Here is a 15356-nt window from a genome sequence, read left to right on the forward strand (position 1 = left end):
CCCTAGATGGCAGGAAATCGAGCTGTAATACTTAATTGGAATAATGTCATCAGTACTATGGTATTGTCATTATGATATTTCTTAAATGTGATATGCCACTATCTAATGCGATATTTTTGTTATCGTGATGGAATATTGATATCGTCATAATGTGATATCATTATGCTTATGTGATATGTGAATGGGCACCTAGTGTGTGAATGATGGTGCTGGTAGTTGTCTGTTGACAAAGGCACCTATTGTGCGAATGATGGTGTCGACAGCTACGATCTTCCCCTCACTCCCCATTATAGGATGGGACTCAGGATGTGAGTAGTTGGGAGGGTCGCGCTCCCCAGATCTATCTAGGCACTACGTATTGGGTCACCCAATGGTAGTGTAACGCTCTCTCGTCAGAAAGGCATAAGGAGATGGTCATGTCTTGCAAGGCCACTGCCTATCGAAACCCCAAAGTGCGCTGAGGATTGTGGCCGTAAGTAAGGACATTACAAAGTGGATTTACACACTTGTCATTGTCCTCCGTCTTGAGTGAGTATAGAAGTCTCAAGTTTAGTATTGGCTTAGACTGACCGATGTGGCTTCTACTTCAGGAGTAAATAGATATGTTTGCCTAACTTATTTAAGCATTTTGCATGGAATTTTAACTATACATGTGATCTATTGTCCTTACTACTCTGCTTTAAGTAAGGTGATTGTAAATTATTCATTGTATATTAAACTGTTTTTATCATATTACTGTTGGAATGATGAGAAGCATATTGGAGGTTTTCACTTGATACCTTGTGAAAATGTATATATGTGCATTGCATATTGTAGCACTGTTATGCTGGTTGGAATGCAATAGTGTAGATCTACTTACTGGTCTTTTAGCTCATTCCATTTTAATTTCATAACTGTAGAGTGAAGGGTGGTGACACTTGAGCTAAAGGTGGGTAGCAATTTTTGAAGCCCAAATTATGAAGTTGAGAAGCCGTCTTCCGAAGACTTTCACAGTATTTTTGGTGGTTTTAGCAACATGATGTATACTTCATTTTGTGTATTTTTGGGCTAGTAGTGCCTTGAAGAAATTGTAAATACTTTTGATATTCAATGAATGAGATGGTTGTACCTTTTAAATTGATATATGTTTGGTGAATGGATTTGTTCTAGTTTTCTTTCATGGTTTGCTCTCAATTCTATGTTTTTATGTGTTGAGCCACTCCCACCTGAGTAACGTTCACGACCTCTAGTCGCGATCCTGCACTCCGTCGCCCTTTGGCAGGGGTCAGGTGGCAAGGTCGTGACACAAAATTTGAGCGCGATCCGACTCATAACGAGACAGATATGAGTCCCGAAAGTTGTTGTTTGTGATTGTGAAAACCAGTCTCCTTCTATCGAGACTGGTGCAGGGAGGGCGCATGGGAATAGAGTGCGGCCCCTCCTTTTTCAGTATTTTGCCCATAACGTTTTCCTGTAACGTCTGATTAAGCTAAAATTTGAATCCTAGGTGTTTTTGATCGTGTCGGATCCAATGACGGGGGTTTCAGAGTCATTTGATGCCTTGAAAATCCAAGTACAGGGTCCGTTTCAAGGTCATTAGAGGCTGATTTTTTTGAAAGTGTTCATGGTCTGTACTGCCTTAAATATGTCGGATTACGATGAAACTTGGCAGGTGGCCTTTTGAAGTCTTTAGGAATATTTTCACTTGTTATGAGGCAATTCTGAGACTATCGAAAACTACACTGTCTATCAAGGCTTTATTGACCGGCTTCTCTTTTATTCCGCATTGGGGACCCAAGGTGCTGAAAAATGTCTTCAAACAACTACCAATGGGTGTCCCATTGCGTAGCGGTCAGTATCAGCAGAACAATGCCCACTACTGATGGGTGTCCCATCGCGTAGTGGCAGTATCACATTATCATAACATAACATTACCCACTCCCAATGTGCAGTGGTCATTATCACAGTATTATAAAATGCTCAAGCATGAGTTTTACTCATACCTCCAATCTTATTATGCAAAGCTTGAGTCCTGTTCAGAAATATACGACAATCATGTATACTATGCCACTTAACAGGAAACATTCATCATAAAAGGGCTATCACATGGCATTCACACTTATCAATGAGCATTTATGACACTTTATCGCATTTGCACCACGGCATTCATCATGTAACATTCATCAAGGAACTACCACATGGAAATTGCACTTGTCACCTATCACATAATGTTATGACATTTAATCATGTAGTATTCATCACATGAAACTATCACATAGTACTTAAGTTTATCAATATCCACTTACAACACTTTGTCCCTTGAGTGGAATTCAGAAAAGAGTGCGCAATTCGTCTACATTCATAACCATGTCATACTCATGAAAAATGGGCGTCGTTCTCAACCCATGGAGGGTTTTGCTATGGTTCCAAATTCAATTTCGAAATATACTCACCGATGGTTCATATAAAAGCGATTTGAACACATTTGGCCAGGGTTTGAGCGTAAAAAAATTTGTTTCCAAAACCAACATAGGACTGAATTTCTTGGTGACAAGTAACATTGATGTACCTATCTTCTCAGAGGCATAACTCCCAATCTAGGGAGAATTCCAAAATGATTTAACATGCAACTTTAATTTTACACATAGATCATTAAAACGGTGTGGTATGAAGGTGTTTGGGCAACATTTGATAGGTCAAAAGCTCGACGCAAAGTAGGTGACAATTGTTAGAAATTTCAGCAACTGTAGACAGTGATATACCCTCACTTTTTAGGGCTAATCACTCAACCCATACAAAATTTTAATATGGTGTAAAAAGAAAAATTGTAGTAGACATGCATATCTTTCATTCATGATCAATTTGAGCCCATTTGGACACCGTTTGATTACTGAAAAACAGAATATAAAAACACTCACAGTTCTTAGAAATTCCATTTCTAAATCTTAGCATGTTTCAAATAGCTTATAACATATCATAATCAAGATAAAATTTGATTGAAAACCTTGTCTATGTTAAGCTAGTCTTACAAATGAACTACTCCACAAATTTTCATGATTAGCAAGATCATTTAGCACCCTCAATCACACATGGCACTTAGAAGCACAAATTCGAAAGTTCAAGTTCATTTTAACTAAACGACCCCCATCCTTCATTCTATTATTTTACTTATATTCATTTCTTAAAATCTACCACTACCAAGTGATGAACACTAAACCTACTTACCTGATGCTCATTGGCGCCTCCAAAACTCCCACTCGCAAGCTACTTCAAGCTCATAGCACAAGCTTTCTCCAAGGGTAGCAGTTCGTTGTAACTATGGTCCTAGAGAGAGGGGGAGAGAGAGAGAGAGAGCAAGTGAGGGAAACAGCGGTGGAAAGGGAAGGGAGAGGGCTTAAGTAATTGAGGTGAGTGAGATCCACTATGGCTGATCGGGTAGGTGGAGATCACTACAGCTGACATGTGCAGCATTGACAAGTACGGTGCTAACATGCACGACTCTGATAGGTGCTGCGCTAACAGGTACGGTTGCAGTCACATCTCCCCTTCACTCACGACGCTACACATGCACGACATTGGCTTCCCTTCATGCGCAGCATTGCTCCATTTCACGCCCGACGATGCTCCATTTCACGTGCGGTGATGCTCCTCTTGGTTTACTTGCTCTTCCGTTCACGCAAGGCGTTGCTCCTCCTTTTGATTCTATTGTCGTGTGCATCTCATGTCTGGAAATATTTGAAGTTCTTACAAAAGAAGATAAAAGATTATCTAAAGATGATAAGCATGAATGAAAGAAGATATGAAAAAGATGATAAAGATAATATAGATGATATCACGATGAATCTAAAGATGTTCTAAAAAAAAATTGATGATAAAGATGATCTAAAAGATTATCTAGAAAGATAATCTAAAAGGTGAATATAAAAGAAATATCTAATGATCAAGATGGATTTAAAAGAAAGATTATCTAAAATAAATAAATATAATCTAAAAGATTAATCTAAAGAAGATCTAAAGATAAAGATGATCCAGATGTGATCTAAAAGAAAGAGGATCTAAAAAAAAAACTAAAGATGATCTAAAGATTGAGAGGAAAAAGATCTTAATTTTTTTATGGAGAGAAAAAAAAAAAAAGATCTAGAAAGAAAAGACATAATCTAATAAAAATAAATCTTTTTATATCTACCTTATTTTTTCTTCTTATTTTTATTCTTTTTTATTTTTATTTTTTCTGGAAAATTAAATATGAGAAAAAAAGATAGGCTTTTTTAAATCTAAAATACAGATCTGAAGCTCAAGGTTCCCCACAGTGGGTGTCAAACTATTTACTCTCCGATCTGCGTTGATCACTAGGATGAGATCTACTCAAATCTTAACAAAAACTAAGTTACTTTTGAAAAGGTAGAGAGAGTGGGGTTGCTTGAATTATGGGCTCAGAAAAATCCCAAATCTATATAGATCTGGTCTTTTTTTTAGTCCACTCGCAATACCAGCTCCAAATCCATATTTTGACCTAAAAATACTTCTAAATTTAATAAAATCTAATAATAATTTAATTTTTCAGAAAAATAAAGTAAAACAGAGAATTAAAGGAAGAAAAACAAACTAAATTAAGCAAAGATATACTTACCTCTAGAGCCTCGAAACCCGGTGTTTCGGGCTTGGATCAGGCCGCTCTTCCGATGTGCGCCACCATCTCCTTTTTTGGATGTCTTTTGCTTGCTAGAATTTATAGATATAAGGTTCTTTGACCTAGATCAAGGGTTCCTAAGGCATGGGGAAAAACTGTGTATTTTAAGTAGGGTCTACCTAGGCTTTTCTTGAGATTGACGGAGAATTTCCTTAGTTTTCTAAGGGTTTTGGGATCTCCTAAGGTTGAATATGAATTCTGGGATTTTATGTGATTTTTTGAGATTTTTAGGGAATTTTCCTAAATTTTTAACAATTTTCTAAGGGGTTTCCCTATTTTGAGTATTTTTTGCTATGTTTCTAAATTTGAGATTTTCTAAGGGATTTCTTCCTCTTTTTTGGTCTCCCCTTTTTGGGTTATGGAGATGGGATATTTATAAATGTCAATTACTGATTTTTCTTGATTTGTTTGGATTTTTTTGGATTTGTTTGGAGTTATTTTTGGGGTTTTAGCCTTATCTAATTAAAAAAAATGTGTTTACTGCATCATCAGATGTGTTGGCTGCATCATCAGCCCGTGTTTGGGCCTGCTGGGCTGAGTTACTGCCCAGCCTACGGCTTGATACTTGGGTCTTACAGGGACTAAATTATCATTTGTTATATCGTTTTATCTGTAGGTCTGATTCAAGCGATTCTTGGACCGTTGAAAAGCTCTCGACTCTACTTCAACTTAGAATAGTTTGCGGAAATTTTAGGATAATTATATTGGGTCTAGGTTGCCTAAGGTCTACTAGGATTTGTATGGTCCTTTATGTTCAGAACTGAGATTTTTAGGAGTTCCCTTAGCTAGAATTTCAAGGGGGGTAGAGTAAGAGGCTTAGGCTTGGTGAGTCAAGACTAGGGTCTAGGGTCTAGGTTTATGGTTAAGTAGGTTCGGTTGAAGTGTGGTGTATGGGAACTTAGGGTGTATAAAGTAGGTTAAGGTTCAAGGGAGATTATAGTGTATGGTGTAGGGTAAGGTATAGGGTGTTTGGTGCAGGTTAAGGTGTAGGGGATAGGCTAAGGTGTATGGTGTAGAGTAAGGTGTAGGAGATAGACTAAGGTGTATGGTGCAGGTTAAGGTGTAGGGGATAGGCTAAGGTGTATGGTGTAGAGTAAGGTGTAGGAGATAGACTAAGGTGTATGGTGCTCTAGGGGTATTTTCTCTCTTTAGGATATGTTTCTCTCTCCTCTCATCTTGGTCGTGAACTTGAAAGAAAAATGAAAGCAAGAAGCTAAGGAGTCAATAATTTACTTCAATTGCTCAAGCGAGATTTTAAATGATAAAGTTCTAAAAGTCCTTTGACAAATTACTTGAGTTTCTTTATATAGATCAACTACTAAACAAGGGTAGAATGCTCAAAACACCCAAAATTATTAAAATATACATATTTTATGAATTAAAATATTAATCTTGTTTTTGGACCAAATGATCAAAATACCCCTAGGCACTTTTCAACAAATGACAAAACCCTCCCTCCATGAGGGGCCTCTTGCCATTGCTAGGCCTCGAGAGCTTTTTCAAATGTCTATGGTGGTATCATCGTAGAGTTGATGCTTGAACTTTTGCACACGTTTTGATATCCCATGATCGTCTTGAAACAGATTTTCTTTGGAAGAACCAAAAATCCAGCCAAGTTTCATAAACTTGTGATTCTTCGACCACCAATCTGACACGATCTATGACGTTTCAAGCTTTTTTTATCACAAATTGAAGACGACAGTATCATGATTATTTTGCAATAAATGTCATCCATTTTGGTCTCCACTTGAGCACGTTCCAATTTTGAGAAGTTGCCCAAAAATGGGATTCTGGAAACTAGAAAAGTGTGCCATTTTCGACCTTAATATATGTGTTGTCCGACCTTCGATCATTAGTTTTTTGAAGCACTATCGTAACGGACCCATACTTAATCTTGAGCTATGGTCTCTCGAAGAATTGGATGTTCTCTTTTATAAAATATGAATTTTCATGTTTCGAGCATATTTTCTCTCTAGAAATTCTCTCGTTTCGGGCTATGCCATGACGTGTGCCGTGTGTTAAAACAACGGCGACGTCGAGATCTAGCTCATGTCCAAAATTGACCTTGATTGGACTAAAAACAAGCGAATTATGAGAATTTGAAATTTATCCTAAAATGAGAAAACCTAATTTCCATAAATGGAAACTAGTTCACCGAGGTTGCACCGCAATAGCCACCATTTTATGGTAAGTTAGGTTCAGAATGGTCCCAAAGGGTTTGACTGAGCTGAAATTTGGCACCTAAGGGTTTTGCGACGTTCCAAATCTAATGGCGGTGGTTTGGTACTTTTTTTAGACCCAAAAAATACGGATGTAGTTATAGGGTGCATTTTCAGCATGATAGGAACTGGATTTGAGAACCAAGTTTCGTTCAGATCATATCAAAACTTGTCAGAATGCAACGAAACTTTGTGTTCCTTAGCATATCCAAAACTACCCTCTCATGAAATTTGAGGCCATTCTGACACTTCTTAAGAGATCACCCAGTTTAAGCTTATTACTATAGTATTCCCGTGGTCTGCCGTTGTCTTAGGCACCTGCGGGGCCAAGTTACTATTGGCTCTCTCCTTATTCACCTCAAGGATATAATATTTTTACATCGAGAAATAGAAATAGAGTTTCTAGATAGAGAAAGAGAGATATGGTTTCGAAAGAGAGAAAGAGAGATGGATTGGATTTTTAGAGAGAATGGATTGGATTTCCATCGATAGAAAATGAGTTTTTAAGGAGAAAGAGAAATTGGCTTTCTAAAGAGAGGATTTTTAGATAGAAAAAGAGATTTTGGGTTCTAGAGTGAAATTCAGCTTTTAGAGAAAATGAGATATTGGATTTCTATAGATAGAGAGATCCAGTTTTTAGAGAGAAAAAGAGAGATTGGGTTTCTAAAGAGAGATATTGGGTTTCTAAATTGATAGATTGGGTTTTTAGAGAGAGAACGATATTGAGTTTTTAAAGAGAAAGAATGGGTTTGAGAGAGAGAGAGAGTACTGCCATGGATGGATGCATAAGTGCAATGAAGACAAGAACCCTCATCTTAGATGGATGTTATTGTGTGGGATTAGATTCATGAAAGTCTTTGTACTCTATATGTTATATGAATATATTTTAATATCCTTTTAAAAGACTTAACGATAGGGCTGCCAACAAGCCCGCCCCAGCCTGAGCCTTGGTAAGGATATCTCGAAAATAGACCATGAGAAAGCCCAGCCTATTAGAATACTATTGAGATGGGCCCGGGCTATATATATATATATATATATATATATATATATATATATATATATATATATATATATATATATATATATATATATATATATATATATATATATATATATATATATATATATATATGGAAAACTCTAGGGTCAGCCTATCAACTGATGAAATAGTATAAGCTTCAATCTAGGCCGACCTGACAATCAGAAATATATTTTGGTAAAATAATTTTAGTGCTTTTTTTTATACATCCAACTAACATGAAATTTTGAGCATCAACTCTTCTCATTAATGTGCATCTTATAAAAATATTTAAAAAGTTATTCGCATAAAATACGTTGACTAAAATACCCCTAAAACATTTCAAGAGTATTTTGATCAATCTATTTTATGTGAATAATTTTTTTATATTTTTATTAGATTTCAATAGTTTTGAAGAATAAATACTCTAAATTTCAAATGATTTAAATTTATTAAAAAAAATTAAAATTTAATTATGAAATACAACCTTGACTATTGGATTAATTCGGATTCAATATGGGCCATTAAGGCTTACCCTGTTTCATCAGCCGCTGATAAGAACTTGATATATATATATATAGATATATATATATGGAAGGGAAACGGTTGTATACGCGATGTCGCGTAGGTGGCTTGTTTACGCCAACGGTTCTGATCGTGCCCCTCAAATGGACGGTCCACTTCAAAAAGCTTGTCTCTCCTCGAGAGCATCTTCTGCAACTTGCCTCTAAGACAAGCTTCTTCCTCAGGGCCACCAACTACACTAAAAATGGTCTCTCTCTCTCTAGTTGAAGCACACGCCTCTCTCTTTCTCATCGCGCCCCTCTCTGTGAACCTGAAGCACGCTAGCCCCCTCTCTGCCCTCTGTGCCCTATCTCTCTGCAACTTTCCCTTTCCCTGCAACTTGCCCCCAAGACAAACTTCTTACTCAGGGCCACCAACTATACTCAAAACAGTCTCTCTCTCTCTAGTTGAAACACGCGCTTCTCTCCCTCTCATCACGCCCCTCTCTGTGATTCTGAAGCACGCCCTCCCCCTCTCTCTCTCTCTCATCGGAAGATCGCCCCTCTCTGTGATTCTGAAGCATGCCCGCCACCTCGCTCTCTCTCTCACATCGGAAGCACGCCTCTCTCTGTTAAATCTGAAGTACGTCATTTCAGCTATGGATGCCATTTTACTTATGCTTCTTATGGATGCCATTTTACCATGGTCATTTTACATTTTACTAATGCTTCTGGTGGGTGTCATTGTACCATGGTTGCTTATGGATGAGTGATGTCATTTTAGTGATGCCATTTTTGTGATGCTTCCTGATGCTTTCTTATGCTTGCTTATGATCCATACAAATTAATCGATCACGGAAGTTTTGGCCACATTTGGGGGGGTTTCGGGGGTTTCGGTTTTGCAGTGTTTGAATATCTTACACTGAGCATAGAAATTTCTTTAGCAATTTGTATCTCACATAAGTTTTTGCCACATTTAGGGGTTTCGATTTTTTATTGTTTGAATTTCTTACACAGAACAACAAAACTATGAGCATAGATCTGTTTTTTTAAGTTTTTTGGATGAGTAATGATTGCTTATGGTCTATAAAGTTTTATGCTGCTCAAAACCATTTCACAAAATGAATCAGGATTTTGTTTGGGGTTTTTCTTATGGCACGAACCTTGACAAACCTGATTTGGGGGTCTGTCAAAATGAATCAGTCTGTCAAATATGTTACAAAATGAATCATGACTTGTTTATTTAAAGTTTGAAGTATAGCATCCTCAATTGTTTATTCAAGTTAGATGATGACTTGTTTACGTGTTACTTACAATGATAATGATCATGTGGCTTGTAAGAATTTATGAGATGTGATGTTGTTGCTCCATGTTTACGACCTGACTCTCCCCAACAAAATATGCTGAGCTGAATAAATATAAAAATATTATTGAGTTCACACATTCAATAATGTAGATTGTTTACAATAAAAAAAAAACAAAGAACTTCTGATTGTAGCTTATGTTCCATTGTTTTTTGAGGAAAGTTTATGTTTGTATTAAAGGTGAACTTTTTTTAGTTCAAAATTTTTTTTGCCATATGTCGGGGTCTTGGTTTTTCAGTGATTGAACAGATTGTTTTGCTTTGATGCACCATCACTTTTTGATCATGTAATCCAAACTAAATTTGTTATTTCACTTGCTGAATAACACGTCTCAAGTGATCATCTGTTGTTTGCAAATTTACAAAATCCATGCTTCAATAAATTTGGTGGTGATTTTTAGATTGATCCACTGCTCCTTTGTATCATTATGTACTGTTCACTTCCTTTCGGATAGTTCTTTCTTATGGTCACTGTTATCTTAATTTCTCTTTGAACTTGGACTATATTATTTTGGCTCTTTGTAAGTTTTATGAAAAAGTATAGTCCCTAGCCCCCATTTTTATATATTGAGATGTTCATCATGTATATAAACTATGTTAATATTGCATTTTCTTTTCTTACTACAGGGTTATTTTCAAAGTCCGTTATAAGATTCCACTGGTTCACGCCCCAAAATCTTCTTCCTCTACTCCTGAATCCTGATGAGGACATAGAATATTTTTTGTGTAAGTTGTCTTTCATTTTCTTTCCCCCTTTGTGAGATAGATGACTCTAAGCAGTTAGAGTTGGCATAATAGATCAAGCAGTTAGAGTTGGCTTAGTTGGTTACTATCATGTATCTACCCCAAAGCAAGTAATGTTCCAAGGGAATTTCATCCATAATAATAATTTCTTTCTTTCTAGTGTCTACAAATGTTTTAATGTTGTATATTTGAAATTGAAATCTTGATACTCGATTCTATTAGGCACTGTCAATATACATCCTAGTTTGCTGCCCCGCTATCGTGGAGCTGCACCTGTTCAAAGAGCATTACAATTTCAGTTTCTGCTTGGTTTTATATACAAAAGATTTTGATCTATCTTATTCTTGTTTCCAAATTCTAGTGTGTGAGTTCTTTTGTCAGAAAATTTGATTTTGGGCCTTGGAGTGTCAATTGTATATACAGTTCGGGCCTTGGATGCTGGATTTAAGAAATTTCAAGTTGATGATTGCAGCAAAGTACCTTCCCTCCATGAAATATGGACATAGACATTATTGCAGATTCATCAAGTGCAAAAATTAGCAAACATGAGTGAAAAGTTATAGCCTTGACCATGTTATATTAAAAATATAAACACATGGTTGTGTGTATGTAGATATTTTTGTATTTTATGATAATACGCACACACGTCGCTTGAGTTAATTTTTCTAAGCACTCTCCTATAAGTGGTTCTCATGGACTTTGTCACTTATATTTACAGTTTGGTTTTCGAAGTTGTGGAAAATGCAAGATGATTTCTAAGAAATCTCAAAATGTTAGATCCTTGACTTTTGGATGACTCACCAAGTACCTGCAAAGGAAATTTTTTAAAGGAAACATTTTCAGCACTATCAGTGCTCCATAGAAGAGTGAATATTCCCGTGAAAAAAGGCACAGTTAACCAGCATCCAGGACTACTGCTCCAAACACTTGCATCACCCACCTTCTGCTAAAATATACATGAAGGCGTTCCAAGATCCAATATATCCCACTAAAGAAAAGGTCAATAAGAGGTAACCCATTGCTGTCCTACTTCATTGAATATAAAACATCGAGAATCAATCTTGACTTGCCACCAAGTCAAATACAACAACTATTAAGAGTTTACTATTGGAGAAAATAAAAATGGAAGAATTACCTCCCCCACCAAACAGGTCACTCTGGGCGGTGGTGGTGGAGCAACCTTCATGTGGCTCCCTCAAAAGAAACTTAGCTAAAACAAAATTTCTCCTTTTGTTTGCTCTAATTAGTATCCGCTGCTTGACATTAACAAAGTTTACTTTGAGAATTTGAATCCTCAATATGGACCATACAAAAGAAATCATTGCTGATTATGCAACCTATTGCAAACAATTTCCCATGTCATCCATAACAGTAAACAAGTAAAGATAATAGAAGGGAGAATGTCATAGTCTAGTGTATGAATTTTCAAACTTTCTTCTCAATCCTCAGGTTTTAAACAGTCCAGCCTAGCATGCAACAAAGTTTTCAACTGAACCAATATGTTCCTATTGCACTCAATGGCATCGAGGCAAGTAAGAAAAGAAAGAAAAAAGATCAATATTGGTAAACAGTGTATACTATCACAATTTGAACGATTGAATGCTACCATCAAAAGGCATTTTGCTTACCGATAATAACTTCAGGCACAAACCCATAACTTGGTGGGGTGAATGTCTAATTTAAAAATTGAATAAATGTGAATGTATATTGCCCATTTCAGTTCAAGATGCCATTTAAAATTCACCAAGATATGTGATGAAACAAACACAGAAACCCAACCTTGACTGGCTTCTAACATGCACCAATGGTCAAACATAAATAAATTGAAAGAAAATACCCATCAATTAAAAACTACTCAAAAAGCAAATAACCTTTACAACAGTCAATGTTGAAACTATTTACATACTCAAATCTGATGACAGTAAACTTGTTACATACTATCTAGTCGTATCAAACACTTTTCAACAATTGTAATATAAACATAAAAGACCTCTCTACACACAAGAAAACTAAAAACGGTTTCATACACCTTAAAGTATCAATAATTTGTTGTTGAATAACTATCGGTTCAAGCTTGACCGTAATACACTCTTGCGATTCTTGCGACTGATTGTTCTGGTGTATATCACGACGTCTCAAGTTTATATTGTAATTCATCCCTTCCATATATTCATCTTACTATTGAAAAAGTGTACAATTTGTATACCGATAGTACATTCCTCCAGGGTTAGATCGGGAGCTTGATGTACTTAATTTGCATTGTAAATTGCATCGTGGACAAGTTCGCCATTGATATCCTCCGACACTTATGGAAACTGATGACATGCTATGTACTTCAAAGGTCTAGACCTGCATCCCAATTTCATAAAAAGAAAACGAAGGAAATGAATTTCTCTTGTGTAGCATAATCAAATACTAAAGTAATCAATAGGAAAAAAAAACTCACACAAAGAGCTTTTCTTGCGAATACCTGACATGGAGATTAACTCCAATGTATCTAAACATATCCATGAAAAACAAAAAATACCACAACCTGCAAAAATACAATTACAGACCCCCAAACTAAGCATGATTCATCCAAAAAAACCTTGATTTTTGACAGATTGATTCATTTTGACAGACCCCCAAATCAGGTTTGTCAAGGCTCGTACCATAAAAAAACCCCAAACAAAGCCTAATTCATTTTGTAAAATGGTTTTGAGCTCATACAATTTTGCATACCACAAACTAAGCATCATTCATCTAATAACAAATCAGGCCCAAAAAATACAATTTTATAGACCCCCAAACTAAGCATAATTCATCCAAACCAAGCCTCATTATTGACAGACTGATTGTGCTACAGACCCCCAAATCTGGTTTGTCAAGGCTCATACGATAAAAGAAAAACCCAAACATAGTCCTTAAGCCAGCATCACTCATCCAAAAAACCCAAAAAAACATATCTATAATCATAGTTTTGTTGCTCTGTGTAACACATTCAATCACTGAAAAACCAAGACCCCCAAATGTGGCAAAAAATTATGTGAGATACCAATTTCTACAAAATTTCTATACTCATAGTTTTGTTGCTCTGTGTAACACAATCAATCAGTGAAACCAAGACCCCCAAATGTGGCAAAAAATTATGTGAGATATCAATTTCTACAGACTTTCTTTGCTCATAGTTTTGTTGCTATGTGTAACACATTCAATCACAGAAAAACCAAGACCCCCTAATGTGGCAAAAACTTAAGTGAGATACCAATTTCTAAAGAAATTTCTATGATCATAGTTTTGTTGCTCTGTGTAAGACATTCAAGCACTGAAAACCAAAACCCCCGAATGTAGCAAAAAATTAAGTGATATACCAATTTCTAAATAATTTCTATGATCATAGTTTTGTTGTTCTGTGTACAACATTTAGGTACTGAAAAATCGAACCCCCAAATGTGGCAAAAAACTAAGTGAGATACCAATTTCAAGAAAAATTTCTTTAATCATAGTTTTGTTGCTCTGTGTAAGACAATCAAACACTGAAAAATCGAAACCCCCAAATTTGGCAAAAAATTGTGTTAGATACTAATTTCTAAATAAATTTTTGAGCTCATAGTTTTGTTGCTCTGTATAAGACATTCAAGCAATGGAAAATTGAAACCCTCAAATGTGGCCAAAAATTATGTGAGATACCAATTTCTATAGAAAATTCTATGATCATGGTTTTGTTGCTCTGTATAAGACATTCAACCGCTGAAAAACCAAAACCCCTAAATGTAGTAAAAAATTATGTGGTCGATTAATTTGTACGGATCATAGGCAAGCATTACTCATCCATAAGCAAGCATCGGTAATATGGCATCACTCATCCATAAGAAAGCATCACTAAAATGGCATCACTCATCCATAAGCAACCATGGTAAAATGGCATCCATAAGAAGCATTAGTAAAATGTAAAATAGCCATGGTAAAATGGCATCCATAAGAAGCATAAGTAAAATGGCATCCATACCTGAAATGGCATGCTTCAGATTTCAGAGGGAGGGGCGGACTTCCAATGAGAGAGAGAGAGAGGGGCGTGCTTCAGATTCACAGAGAGAGGCACAATGAGAGAGAGAGAGAGAGAGAGAGAGAGAGAGACCGTTTTGAGTGTAATTAGTGGCCCTGAGTAAGAAGTTTGTCTTGGGGGCAAGCTGCATGAAAAAGGAAAGTTGCACGGAGAAAGATAGGGCACAGAGGGCAAAGAGGGGGCGAGCGTGCATCAGAATCACAGAGAAGGGCACGATGACATAGAGAGGCGCGTGCTTCAACTAGAGAGAGAGACCATTTTCAGTTTAGTTGGTGGCCCTGAGTAGGAAGTTTGTCTTGGGGGCAAGCTGCAGGGAAAGGGAAAGTTGCAGAGAGAGATAGGGCAGAGAGGGAGCTAGCGTGCTTCAGGTTCACGGAGAGGGGCGCAATGAGAGAGAGAGAGAGGCATGTGCTTCAACTAGAGAGAGAGAGACTGTTTTGAGTGTAGTTGGTGGCCCTGAGTAAGAAGCTTGTCTTGGGGGCAAGCTGCAGAAGATGCTCTCCAGGAGAGAGAAGCCTTTGAAGTGGACCGTCCATTTGAGGGGCGCGGTCAGAACCATTGGCGTAAACAAGCTACCTATGCAACTTCGCGTATACGATGGTTTCCCATATATATATATATATATATATATATATATATATGAAAAAGTTTATATAAAATTGAGGCTCTAAAGAATCAATTGGAGTCACTGAGAAATTTCACTAGCAGAGGTTGTTTTGTTTTGATAGACATGAGAGATAAATAGATTTCAAGTTTTGAAAATAGTGCATCTTTTAATTCATTTTTTTACCG

At 36.6% G+C, this 15356-nt stretch overlaps 2 long non-coding RNA genes across 2 annotated transcripts; one reads left to right on the plus strand and one right to left on the minus strand.

Moving 5' to 3' along the window:
• Positions 1-8505: 8505 nt before the first annotated feature.
• On the plus strand, positions 8506-10683 carry LOC110008173 (uncharacterized). The gene is made up of 2 exons (XR_002282784.2): positions 8506-9055; positions 10403-10683. It is a non-coding gene; the product is annotated as an uncharacterized LOC110008173 (long non-coding RNA).
• A 1659-nt stretch (positions 10684-12342) lies between these two features.
• LOC110008174 (uncharacterized) lies at positions 12343-15152 on the minus strand. The gene is made up of 2 exons (XR_002282785.2): positions 14508-15152; positions 12343-12868 (listed from the first exon to the last, which is right to left on the minus strand). It is a non-coding gene; the product is annotated as an uncharacterized LOC110008174 (long non-coding RNA).
• Between the last annotated feature and the right edge of the window lie 204 nt (positions 15153-15356).

Source organism: Amborella trichopoda, chromosome 11 (assembly GCF_054954075.1).
Source record: "Amborella trichopoda isolate Santa Cruz 75 chromosome 11, AtrichopodaSantaCruz75HAP2 v2.0, whole genome shotgun sequence".
Classification (NCBI taxonomy): domain Eukaryota; kingdom Viridiplantae; phylum Streptophyta; class Magnoliopsida; order Amborellales; family Amborellaceae; genus Amborella; species Amborella trichopoda.